At 46.0% G+C, this 13746-nt stretch overlaps 1 protein-coding gene across 2 annotated transcripts in view; it reads right to left on the bottom strand.

Moving 5' to 3' along the window:
* MECOM (MDS1 and EVI1 complex locus) overlaps positions 1-13746 on the bottom strand; it is a 323830-nt gene that overhangs the window by 309584 nt on the left and 500 nt on the right. The window lies entirely within an intron of this gene.

Raw genomic sequence — 13746 nt, 5'->3', positions numbered from 1 at the left:
CTCAGCTGAGCAGGTCCCTGCACAGCTGTATGGAGATGAAGCTCAGGAGATGCACAATCACCCTTCAAATCTTTCTTTTCTCTTTGTACTGAGTGATCTTCACCCCTGTATCTCCCACCACCCCTATGTCCCTTCCCCTCTCAGGACACCTGACACATCAAGTGCACAAAAACACTGTGTGAGATTCTGAAAACCTGAGAAATCCTGTTGCAATCATGGAAAGAAATCAGCTGGACAGCCTGGGCACATGAAAGGCTGGGGAGGACAACATCAGGTGGGGCTCAGTCCCAGTTCGTTAGTACATAATTGCAAAAGCAGATCTCCTGCTCTTCTACATTGCTTTTTGCTTTTTTTTTCCCCTTGAAAAAAATTGTACCTTAGTTAACTGCCTTTCTTCACTCGAACATTCAGGAAACCAGAAATTATATAACTCCAGTCTAAAATTTACTTTTCCTCAGATGGTGTTCCACATCTCAACAGAGTTTTTAAAGATGTTATATAATTTTTTAATAATCACCAAGATCAGTGTAGCTGTAGTACTGGAAAAATCTCCTAAGAACTGATGGAGCACCGAGGGCTAGAAAACACAAGAGTGACTGATGGGTAGCCCTGATAATTCTGTATATCAGGAAGTGGAATGAGAGATGGATAGATAACATAATGTTGTTATATAGCCACAAAAACAAGCCTATAAAGATATTCCCAGAAATTAAAGTCCAGGCTGTCTCACCACGATTGTTTGCTGTGAAATAAATGATACCTATGGAAGAATGCAAACCCCAAGGACACACCGAAATACAAAAGAAGGAAAAAAACCCTTATTTTAAAGAATCTAAGAGAAAAATCCTTATTTTAAAGAATTGAAACTATTTTCAATTCTTTAGAAGAGAACTGAAGAGAAGAGAAAGAGAAAAATCCTTATTTTAAAGAATTGAAACTATTTTCCACTTCTAAGCATTATACACTGAGGGCCTTGACAGAGTGAAGATTGCCCTGTATCTGCTTTCTCCACCTCTGTATGGATCCCAGGAGGAGCAGCCAGCACTGAGCCCATCCCCTGCCAAAGTGGGCTCTGCTCTCACACCAGTTTTACACCAGTTTTACGCCAGTTTAGCTCCTGTACTCTGGGGCTGCTTCTTTAGCATTCTGAGAGAAAAAAAAACCCTTTGAGCCAGTGCTGTCTGTGAGGCTCCTGCAGCTGACACAAGGCACAGACTGGGGAAAAGGTCTGTCTGCTCCTGCTCCTCTGATGGTTGAGGAAAAGGTATCATGGAGAAGAAAGGGAAAAGAAGCCTCAAGAATGAGAGTTTGGCTGAAAACCCCACCAGTGAAACACACTTTCTCTTGCTAGCCTCCTGCAGAATATGTCTTCAAGCTATTGGCAGATTTGGACGTACATAAAATATCTTCTGTTAATACATTTTCACGTTAAGTTGATCCAGATACTTTCTGAAATTAAGTGCCTTCTTCCAGCTTAATGTGTATTAGCCATGTACTTCTATTAACTCAGCCCAGTGTCAAAATACAGCAGTAGAGGTTAATATTCGGACGTAGCTGTTTTTCTAGCCATTCATATCACTTTTATTTCCTTTCCTTTTTTGTTCTTTCCTTAACCTCTTTTTTACTGCTGTTAAATTCCTTGCTTTTCATTTTTGCAGGAGTTCAGCCTTCCAGCCCGCTCCCCGATGCTGTGAGACATCAGCTCAGGCTCAGACTTATTACTTCTGATATGTCACTCCTCAGGCAGGGAGCCTAAAGCAACACTGCTCCCTCCAGCCCTCGCAGGCTTCAGCTGGATCCTCACCAACCCCTGGAGCACAGCTATTTCTGCAGCAGGAGCACAGAGGGAAGATGTGGACCTGAAAAGTAAGCCCAGCACCTTCATTTACACCGAGCCTCTGAAACAGGAGGCTGAGCAGGAGGTCAAGATGCACAGAGGTTTAGCCATGTTAGCTTGCTGAGATCCTGTATAAATATATATTTATATATTTGTATATAAATGATATAGCACTGGGGAAGCAGAGGAAAGCAGGAGAACAGCATATTCAGGGCCTATTTCGTATAAGAAAAGCACCAATCATCTCTTAAAACAGATGTCCCAAATTATTCCTGTGCAGAAAGTGCCAGCAGAGCTGATTTGTTTGGCTCCTCCTGCTCAGGGGTCTGACAGCAATCCATCAGACACGTCCCATTTCCCAGTCCTCTTCCCCCCTCCATCCCTGCCCACTCTCTGGTCACCTCCACCTCATTCCCAGTGCTTCCTTTGCTGCTGGCCCTTCTTTCTAGGAGCACTGGCAGGCTGAGCTTGATGGTTACTGGCTGTGGTATGTACAAGGTGCATAAACAAAGTGGGTAAAAGACATCAAATATTTTCTTATTCTCTCTACTCTGTGGTACCAGGAAGTGCAACCTATGAAAAGGAAATCCAGTCTTTGGAATGGATATTCCTTTTTTTTCCTCTAGTTTCTTCACCTTTTTTCTTTCCCACAGTGGTCTCTGCATTCCCTTGTCTCATTCAAGCTGCATAAATAGCACTGAGCAATGATGAGGTCTAAATTCTGTTTAAAACCCCAGAAAGGGCTTTTAAGGTTATATCTGCGTCCTCAGACCAGTGAGAACTGGAAGAAGAAATGTCTGTGATTTAGTGTCTAATAAACAAACCACCAAGGTCAAGATGGCATCTTCTCCCTTATCCAGAACCACTTCCCTCAACATTTTGAGCTGTTGCATGTATCAGCAGTACTCCCTCCAGAGCCCAGCCATGTTTAATTTCCCTTCTATAAATGACTTCCCAAAGAGAAGTGGGTGTGAATTATTACATTGTAAAATAGATTTTTAAAAGATGAGCCATGCCAAGCGTAAAATAGTTATTGTGTGAGGAGCAAACATAGTGGAGGTTTATCTTGTGGATTCTGCACCTAGGTTTACACACAGCCAAAAGGCTGAGGGACAAGTGATTTTAATAGCCTGGTTTAGAAAATGAGCCTGGAGATTGTGATGATCACCTCACCTGTAAAAACCAGATGTATTATTAATTTGTAACCAGGTGTATTTCTAATTTGAAATAGATCTTAAATGTAATTCAAATTAGAAATGCTTCACCCTCCAAAAATAAATGTGTGTTGCTCATCCCTGGACCTGGGCCAAGCTGTTCCTGTTTTTTTAAAGGACTATCCCTTCCAAGGGCTACCCAGTGGTCTGATCCAAAAGTCAATCCAGGTCTGATCCATTTTGGGACCCTGGAGTGTGTGGCGCTGCTTCCCACAGCAGATCCAAGCACTGGAGCACCTTGGCTTCCAACATTTCTCCCTATTTACAAAACGTTGTATCGAAAACCGTAACTCTGGTAACAGAATTGCAATCAGAAGTCCGGAAATTGCTAAATAAAGCCCATTTTACTGCTTAACTTCAAGGAAAACCATAAAATTATCAGTCCTCCCTTTCCCCGATATATTTTCTTCGCAGTTTGCGATGCTCCGTGGGGTATTTCGCTATGTGAACTCCGTGACAGTTTGGCTCCAAATTATCCAAACATAAAACTGAGCTTATGGAGCCTCACTCAGAGGTTGTGCGGACCCTTTTCATTGGCAGGGACTTGAAAAGAGCCTTAATAAACCTTATAGGCTTGAGGGACTCTTTGGTTGCTGGCTCTTGCCAGCTCAGGTCCCTCTGGCAGAGCCCGCGTGGAAGGCGGGCTGGAACCACAGCCCGGGGCTTTTATAGGCCTGGATTACCTGCCGGCGTTGCCTTCTTCCTTCCCTGAGAATCTCAGAGCTGTTTGCTTTGAAAGCAAGCAGGTGATGCTGCAAGGATACTCATAGCTTAATGCAGCTTGATCACCCAAGATTATGGACAAGGCCAAAAATAATAGGGTCAGTTAAAACAGAGCCAGAGGGGCGGTTTGCTGGTAGGGGGAAAGGGCTGATGTGATTAAAGCTGGAGCACGTCCACCCGTGTGCGAGCCATGGAGCCCTGACTCCGTGGATTTTCCTTAAAGCATCCATTTCTCCTCAGGAATTTATTACTGCCTCCAGTGATGCTGTAATTGCACGTGTAGGGCAGCAGGCCCCAAGTTTAATCTGCATTTCTCAGGGCCTGAGCTCCGTGCGGGCTGCCCGTGTTTGCACAGAGCTCAGCACAACAGGCTGGCTGCATTCTCTGGTTGCTGTTTTAATTCAAGTTATAATAAATAATAATGTCAGGTTGGAAATAAATCTTCTGTGTTTGGTCCATGACTGATCCTTCAGCTTGGTGCATGGTAGAAGCCCCAGCTGGGAAGGTTTGCTGCATCCCATCCTGGGTCTGACTCTGTACCACCCCTCTGGCTCTGTCTCAGCTCAGTTCTCACTCAGGGCATTGCTACAGTACAGATAATTTCACCTTTTCTCTCATTCTGAGGCTGGTCACTGATATTAAAGACACTGCACAGGTTTGTTCACTCAGATCTCTCTGATCTGCATCATCTGGAGTGACCTAGTGCATCATTTCTTCATTTCTCAGTTACCTTGGCTTTACCAGAAAGCACCAACTCCTGGACAGTAATTATTCAGACAGAGCATAGCTGCTTAATAGCATTTTCACAGGCAGCCAGTGACTACTGAAATATTGCTTTCCATATGAACTGAAAGAATCAGGATGAATATCTCATGCTGTTTATATTTTACAATTAAGAAGTCCTCATTATTGCTGTAAATCATCATTATCATGGCACAGTAACAATGAAACAGCAAAACTAAAAAGCAGTGCAGTTAGCTCAGATACAGCTGATATCACTTTGCTTTTCAGTGTTGTATATTCTTAGACCAATGCTCCATGCCAGTCCCTGTAGCCAAAAATACATCAAGAGCCTAAAAAAAGTAAAATAGAAACATCACTTCAAAATTATTTCAAACAACATTTTTCCTTTTTTTTTCCTTTTTACAGAGCCACAAAGAGAATGGGAAAGATTAAAACTCACCAAAAGCATTGCTTAATTCCTCACCAAGGTGCAAGTAAATAAAACGTGCCACGGTAAGTTCAAATGGCAAAGAGTTTTCAAGAGGGGAAGGTGAATCATTTCTGTCAAACGCTGGAAATGTTAAATGGTTTTTAAATCAAAAATATGGGCACCACCAGTGACTCAAGCTGTGCTTTGGACATGTTTGGGGTGATTTTTTTCCAGCAGTCGGTGCTTGTCTCTCGCACACCTTCTGTTGGTCTGAGATGAAATCAGGAGGCAATAAATGGAGCAGTTACTGGAGGAACCAGGTACCTTCAGCAGCAGAGCCATTTGTTCAGAAGATACAAATTCAGGCTGTTTGGAGAACCACAGCCCTTGGAATGGAGAGCCCTGCAGTGCAAGCCAGGGGTGCTGGACCCTCCCACACCCCCCAAGTGACCTCCTCAGCCCTCAGAGATCCTCACCCCATGGGAGAGATGGAGCACGGTGGGAAACAAGGATCCAGAGCCACCACAGTGCCCCCATCAGCAGCGTTCATATTTCATCCTAATGGCTAAAATGACTCTTAAATGAGGCCAGATTATAGGGCCAACCTAATTCACTTAGGCTGATGTAAATCCAGGTATCTGTTACAGCATCACATGTTGGGGCTCACCGCAGAGCAAAAGCTGCTGATAACCCCCCTCTCCCAAGGAGGAAGGGAAGCAGATTCCTCCCAGCCAGAGCCAGTCCAAGGCCCACTGAAGTCGGTACAAGCTCCTTCAGCTCCAGTGGGTTTGGGAGAAGGCCCGCAATGAGCTCTGGGCCAGCTCTGCTGCCAAAACGCAAAATCCTTTTCCATTGGCTTTGCCAGTTTGGTGTTAATACATGTGTGAAGGAGCTTGGGGCAGGGGAGGAAGTTTTTGAGGGTTTGTTTTTTCTTTAACTGAGGAATGATTTCACCCTTGCCAGCATGTGGACTTTGTGCAAAAAAGCGGGAGAGGAGGCAGGAGATCTTTTCCCTGAAGCCATCAGCTCCCTGCTGCAGCATCCCAGCAGAGGGTGGATGTGTCCATCACAGGAACCTCTGAGTCCCTAAGGCCAACTTAATCCCCCTCTCTGTGCTGCAGAAGAGCAAATCAGGAGTCATGGGTGGGCATCAGCACAGAGCCCTGCTCACCACACCCAGCTGAAACAAAAGGAGGGCTGATAAATGTGGGATGTGGGAGAAAAGTATCCCTTGGACACCAGTGAACCTCCCATCCCAATATAACAGGACCTGCTGCAATCTAGTATCATTTTTATCCCATTTTCCCCATAAAACAACCCTGCCCTGAGCCACCCTTCAGCTTTCTCTGCCGCTCAGCACTTTCCCCACTGCCGAGTTTTATGTTGCACATGTCCCACACAAGATGCTGTTGCCCCTTTGGCTTTCAGGGGAAGGGCTCTGCCTTCCTGTGGCTTTCAGAGCATGTAGCCCAGCCGGTCTCAGAATTAAACTGGGGCTTTTCCAGGCTGCCTCAGTATAAACAGTTTCAGTAAGGCACATGTTATACGGTAAGATCATCCGAAACCAAACATTTTCCCACTGCACACAATAAACATCCATAATAAATTACATTATACAAAATATATTTATGGCTAATTTTTTAATTTAAACCACCTGGGAAATTTTTGTTAGCCTGGTTGATATGAAGGTCTCAGTACTCTGGTAATCTAATGATATCTAATAGACAAAATAGTATGATGTTACAGCAGTCTCAAAGCTTTCATTTTCTGTATCCTTCTCAGAGATCAAACTGGCAGAACCCATATTTTTTGAAATTTTATACATAATTGGTGATGCAATTGCCAAAAATAACCTATTCATAGAAGTCTTGCTCTTCTGGTTTCTAACTTACTGTAATCACGGAACAGAGCAGTGAACTGCTCTGCAATGGAATATGGGTTTGGGTCAGGGAGCAAGGGCTACGATTGTGTGGCAGTTTCCATTCTGTGGATTATTTTACAGGCAATTTAAATTTAGTTTGGAGTTTAAACAGGGCTAAAATGTAGTGCACCCATTCAGACATAAAAGCAATTCTTCAGAAGAGAAACAAAACTGTAACTTGGGTATATTTCTTTGCTGAACCAAAATTTCGCTCCAATATAAGATTTTCTAAACAAAAGCTATCGGTGTCAAAGGAGACAGGAGTGCTTCTGTGACATAAATTAAGCTCAGAACTGTAATCCTTCCACCATAAAACTCTCATGCTCATCACAGAGCAGCAAGATTTCCAAAAAGACTCAAGATCATCCCAGATCTCTCTCCAGCCAATACAAATCCCAGCTCAAGCCGTGCTGTGGATCTGCAACGAGCGCTGGCGGCTTGGTAGTTGCTGGACTCATTTTAAAGTGCAGCCCATAGCTTTAGCTACTTCCTTGCCTCCTGTTGTTCCTGGGACTTGGAGGCCATGTGGTACATTTCAGCCTTAACTCTGAATTTCCTTTATTCGGAGATCAAACTCTGACATTCCCTCAAGGTAGTGGGGGTTATGTCGTTGTGTATATCCCAGTTTAAAAGATAATGCTTCACTGAAACAGACCACAGCATTAAACCCTGAAATAAAACGAATTGCATTTCACTTCCCAACTCTTATTGCTGGATTAACTCACATTTCTTTCTCTTTGTTACATATTTAGCACCAAATACAATATTCATTGCAGGCTAGCTTCCCTCCTCCCACACGTATCCGTGGCTGCCCTTTCTTCCAGCAGCCCTGGAGAAGGCAATGCCTCGGCACAGCCTGGAAATGCAAACAAAAGGGAGGGAACAGAAAGTCAATCAGTGATCAGACAGGGTTTCTTTATACCCTGAGAATTTTGATTTTTTTATTTAAAATGGCAGTGCAAAGAGACAGAGTCCTGGGGACAACAGCACCCACTTCTCCTTAGCTCCTCCATCCCCTTCCCCACCTTGCTGCTCCTCTGCCAGCAAACACCTCCCTCCAGCAGATCCTGCAGCAAAGGGGTCCTGGAGGTGCTTCCTGATGCTTACTGATCTATATCATGGTCTCTGCTGCTCTTGGCTGGCTGTTTAGAACAGCAGCAGCAGTAACCTGTTGCACAGGAACAGGGCAGGAACCCACTGGAAATCCATCACAGAGCAGCGATCAAACCACCGAGCCCGGACCCTGCTCTCCGCACCCAAACCTCGGCTCCCACACCCTGCTCCTCCTTCCCATCTTTGACAAACCCATCATTGCATTGCCCTCAGAGCTGGGCACTCGTGAGGGTGCCTGTGATGCAGGTAAGCAGTGCTGAGGATGGAAAACACTTTGTGCCAGATGTTGGCTCTGCGTTGTCAGAGCTGAACCTGGGTTTTTTAATGACCATTTCGTTTTTAAGTGCATTCCTGTGATCCCAGCCCTGAGCTTATGTCTCCATATGAAACTGCACTGCTTTAACTGGGTGCATAGATTATAAAACCAGGAAGAGTGGTCTGGTCTGCTACCCCTGTACAACACAGGCTACAGGAATTCCCTAAATTAATTCCTGTTTGGATTAGCTCATATCTTTTTAGAAAAACAGCCAACCTTAATTAAGACAAAGGAATTCCACTGAGGTTGAAACCCACCCAGCTCTCAGTAAATAGTTTTACTGGTTAAATACCTTCACTACTTTAAAATATAAACCTCATTTCTAATCTGCATTTGTCCAGTTCTAGCTCTGTCTACTGAATAAAATGACACTTGCATCTGCTAGTTTGAAAACCATGTGGGATTAAACCTTTTTCTGCTCTTCATAAGCCACTTCTTGCCTAACTAAACTGAAATGATGTAAAACTGATTGTATTAAATTACAGCAAAAGAACACCGACTTGCTCCAAAAATGACAGCAAACCTAGTTAAATTTTAAATAAACAAATATTATGAATTCTTGGTTGGAAACCTAAGTGTCTGAACAAGCCCTTCCAAAGCTAAAGTACATTTGTTTAAAAAGTGGTTTACTGCAAAGCAAGGCAATTTCTGTGGACAAGGTTTCATTAGCTGAGATTTACAAAACTCCATCTGCTTCCCCACTGCCCTTTCCTCATCCACCTGGGGCGGGAGCAACCACCAACATTTTCTGTCTTCCACCACATACCTGTCCTGGCAGAAAATTCATTCCTATTTCTTCTTCACCAACTCAGACAGCTTTATCAGGGAGCTGTGCTCCCCAGGACAGGCAGAAATGCCTTCTCTGTCCAGCCACCTTTACTTCCATGGGAAGACAATAAATATTTTACAATGGATATTCCTGCCACGGAAGCGCACAATTAGTGTGTATTTGGGAAGCATCCCAGGGAACAACACCCAGGCTCCTGCATATCAGTTCTGTGTTCCCTACAGAGAATTTCAGAGCATTTGTGGATGTACAAATATTGGTGTCAGGACTACAAGCACCCTTGCAGCCTGTGCATACCACAATCTCTCCCTAAATTATACACTGTACATATATTAATTGCAATTACAAATATCAAATGGATTTACCTGCTTTTCTCTGTATGTGCACACACAGACACAGCTGTTATGCACATAAATAAATATATCTCCATGGCATAAGCAGAAAAGCATGTTCTGAACACACGTGTGTGCACACCTCTCCATAAGCACAGCCACATCCACACTTACTGAAATAAGTAGGTGAATAGGTGAATATGAACACTAATAGCCATTTATGGCAAACAACAATGAAAGCTGTCCCTGGAGCCCGCCTAGGGTAGGGCAGCCAAAATGATTGAGTATGTACAGGGCACTGCTGCAGCAATGGCACTCACTTGGGCCTCCTTTTAGAAATGATTAATATTTAACTGGCTTGGTGAACCTGGCTTTGGTTTTAGCTATGATTAGATAACAGGGTGCACAGAGCTGTCCCTCTGAGGACGTGGTGGGATGCCCGAGCAGCTGCCAGTCGTGCTTTGTGAGGAGACAGACAGAAAGTGAGAAGGGGAGAGATAGGAGACAGTGAAAAACAAAAAACACCACCAAAAGTGCTCAGCTCCGTTTGTGTTTGTTTGGAAAGAAAAGGGGGAAAAGCAGCCCGAGAGGCCGGTGTAATAAGATGCTGTAGCTTTCATGAAGGAGGTGAAATAATTTTAAACACAGACACACAATGAGTTTATTTATTTAGAAAGTTGTTAAATAGAGTCTGGGAATTCAAATATTCAATGTTGACATTGTACAGAGCTGGCGGGGAGCCAGCCCCGGCTCTCCAGAGGGACCCAATGGCCACGGCGCCCAGGCCCTCGCCCCTCCCAGCCCACTAACTAGGTAAAAGCCATTAGTTATACCCACAAGCAATATCTGAATCCCAGTCAAATAATGTTGCCTCAGCCAGCCAACTTCAAAGGCGTGTAAGTGTGTTTGGCTTTTTAGTGCTGGAACTGCAGCAATATGTCACACTTTTGAAAGAGTTTTGTAAACAGTTCCTTCCCCTTTGTAGAAACATTTCTTAAGTTTCTTGTACCCCATGTAAACAGCGTTAATTAACAAGGGTTACATTTTTCATTTACAAGCGGGGCTGTATTAATAATAGCGGGCTAGCCTTTTCGGACAGTCCTTTTCCTTTGTGTCCTTTCCCTGCCCAGCCCCGCGGCCGGCCCGGGAGCAGCCGGGAGGCACCGCAGGGCTCAGCCCCGCCGGAAAAGCTGGAACCAAATTCAGGGATGGCTGATGGCCCTGAGCAAGAGAGAAGGATAGAAAGGGGGGAGAGGGAAAAAAAGGGAAGGAGGGGGAAAAATGGAGAAGAAGGTAAAAAAAATGGAGGAGGAGAAAAGGAAAAAAGAAAAGAAAGAAAAGAAAAAGAAAAGAAAAAGGAAAAGAAAAGAAAAGAAAAGAAAAAGGAAAAGAAAAGAAAAGAAAAGAAAAAGGAAAAGAAAAGAAAAGAAAAGAAAAGAAAAGAAAAGAAAAGAAAAGAAAAGAAAAGAAAAGAAAAGAAAAGAAAAGAAAAGAAAAGAAAAGAAAAGAAAAGAAAAGAAAAGAAAAGAAAAGAAAAGAAAAGAAAAGAAAAGAAAAGAAAAGAAAAAGAAAAAGAAAGTAAAAGAGAGCAGAGGAGGAGAGAAGAGAAGGAGTGAAGGAAGGGCAGAAAGGGAGCGAAAAGCCACACGCCGCTCTCCGCCCTGAAAAGGGTTAATGAAGCGCCTGGTGAAAATATGCCCGGCATATAATGGGATTGTCTGGCCCGTCCCCGCAGCCCCCGTGCCCGCGCAGGAGCCGCCCGGGGACAGCGCCGCTCCGGGGATGCCGCGGGCCGGGCCGGGCCGGGCTGTGCCGAGCCGGGCGGTTCCGAGCCGGGCCGGGCCCGGTGCCGGGGCGGTGCTGACCCGCGGCATCGGCGGCGGAGGGGCCGGGCCGGGCGGGGCGGGGTGCGAGGGACAGAGGGACAGACGGACAGAGGGACAGAAGGACCGCCGGCCGCCCCCAGGCCCGGAGCATCGTTGGCCGGTGCCCGCGGCGGTGCCGGCGCCCGGAGGCGGAGGCGATGGTAAAGCCATGGCAAATAAACAGCCCTGCCGAGAGGGCCGGCGGCCGGCACACGGCAAACGTCTCCCTGCTCGAAAACAAATTCCCGGACAGTCTTAAACAGGCAAATAAACTTGCCGGCTCTGTTTTTCAATCAAGCCTTTTAAGTACTAGACTGAGGCAAATTACAGGCGCAGGAAAACCTGCTGAAACTTAGGAAAGTGCTATTTTACTATCTCAGATGGTTAGAGGGATCTGGATCTACCTTGGCTGCACTAAATTGCCTGTAAAAAAGTGGTGATAAAGTGTAAAAGTAACAAGTGCCTCCTTATTCACGTGTGTTCCCCTAATCTGATCACCTTCTGTCTCTTTATGAGGCTACTGGGTGGCTGGGCTGCCCCGGGCCGGCGCTGGGGCGGGGGTTATTCGGGGATACGCTCGCACCGGGCGGGCACGAACCCGCCCGGGTGGAAAGGCGGCTGTCCCGGGCCTGTCCCGGGGCGCGGATCCCCGCGCAGGTGCAGCGCGGCCGCGGCCGGCAGGGCCCGCACCCCGAGAGCGCGGCGGGCACAGCGACTGCGGCGTGTGCTTCGCCTTATTTTTACAGCTGGACATTTAAAAAATTCACTGGCTGTTCCCCGCGTGGCTCTTTTTGTTTCTTGTGAATTATTTTTCTATTTGCTTTTTTTTTTTTTTTTTAAGAGTTGGGTAAAGCCTCGAAATTATTTTTTAGCAATTTTACACTAAGGTCAAGAAAATACCCCTCAGGTATTCTCCCTTAATTAGGAGGGAAAAGCTTGCCTGGGTATTGGCGACAGTCACGCAATCGGGGCGATTTTTTTGTTTCACGCATAAAGCAATAAAAGTGAAATAGTACAAGAAATGCGCTTTATCCCGATCTGTATCTTTTTCCACGCAAAAGAGCGAAGGCTGCAAAGTATTTTCCTATTCCTAACTCAGACAGAAAGAACTGAAAAGCTAAAACCTTTTTCTCTCGAACGACTAAATTGAAGAGGTCGCCTCCAGCCCTCCTTCCACTTGCCATGAAACTGAGACGCTCTTCGGGGGGGAAAGAAGCAGCTTTTCGGAACACAAAAAAAGAAATAAATCCCGGCTTTTTAAATATGATTTCCTTTATGAGTCGATTGTAACCGAAGGATTATTTAATGCAACACATCTGTCTAGGAGGGGAAAGTGCTGCTGCTGCTGCTGCTGCAAGACGCGCAAAGTTTGCAGTCGATCGGATCTCGCCCGCGGAGCTGGAGCCGGAGCAGGAGCAGCAGCAGGAGCCCTGCATCGCTGCGCGGCCAGCAAAGCAAGGGAGAGGCGAGGAAACCTGACGGATTCTGTCGGGGATGGGAGATTTTCCCCCCCATAATTAGCTCCAAAGCATGGATGGCAACCTTGAGATTTAAAAATGTATTTGTTTTCAAATTGAGGGCGCTGGACTATCCACTTTGAGATCACCTAATCAAACGCAGGTTGCTGCTGTTGTTCAGGTTCAGAGAAAAGCTGATGATGATCCAGAGACATCTTTCACTTCCCCTTTTCCACGCTTCTCTATTTTTCCCCCTTCACAAATAAAGTGTAAATAAGCATCTGCTTTTTACGTCACACAACTTATGCAACATTTCATCTGACATTTTTTCCTCCTGCCCATTTTTTTTTTACTCGGGAGTGTGAGTTGCCACCGCCATGGATATCAAATGAAACTTGCCCAGATGTGTCAGAGAAAATAAAGACATCAGTTGCTTTTAAAACAGGACGCGAAAGCTGGCGAAGTTTTGTTGTTGAATCCCTCAGTTTTTAAAGAAGAAAAAAAAAATTTTAAAAAGAGAAAAAAAAAAAAAGAAAAAAGGAGCCCCAACACTGCAGCAGTTAAAAGCAGAGATCCCTATCATAAAGGAGAAACAGATGGGGTGAGCGTAAGACAAATAATTAAGTAAGTCGGGCTTTGCGTGTGGACGGCCGAGCCCTCGCCTCGCGGAACACAGACCTTCGGGCGGCCAAACTGTATAAAAAAGTGCTGGAAAAGCGCCTGAAATTACAACATTTACATCAACTTTTCGCGGGTGACTCCGGCGGGCTGGGAGGCGCTCGGCGCTGTCCCCGCGGAACCGCGCGGGGCATCCCGGCCCCGCGGAGCGGCCCCAGCGCGCTCCGCTCGGGGCTCCGCGCCCGCCGGGAGCCGCCTTTGGGCCGGGGCAGCCCGGGCAGCTCCGCTCCGGTACCTGCGCCCGCCGCTCGCCGCCGCCCTCCCCCGCGGAGCCGCCGCTGCCCCTCCGCGCTCCCCCCGCGCCCCCGGGCCTGCGGCAGCGCACAGCGCCCACTATAGGGCCCGCAGCC

Source organism: Zonotrichia leucophrys, chromosome 9 (assembly GCF_028769735.1).
Source record: "Zonotrichia leucophrys gambelii isolate GWCS_2022_RI chromosome 9, RI_Zleu_2.0, whole genome shotgun sequence".
Classification (NCBI taxonomy): Eukaryota; Metazoa; Chordata; class Aves; order Passeriformes; family Passerellidae; genus Zonotrichia; species Zonotrichia leucophrys.
The sequence above is the reverse complement of the archived record's forward strand: the minus strand, read 5'-3'. Positions and strand labels throughout refer to the sequence as shown.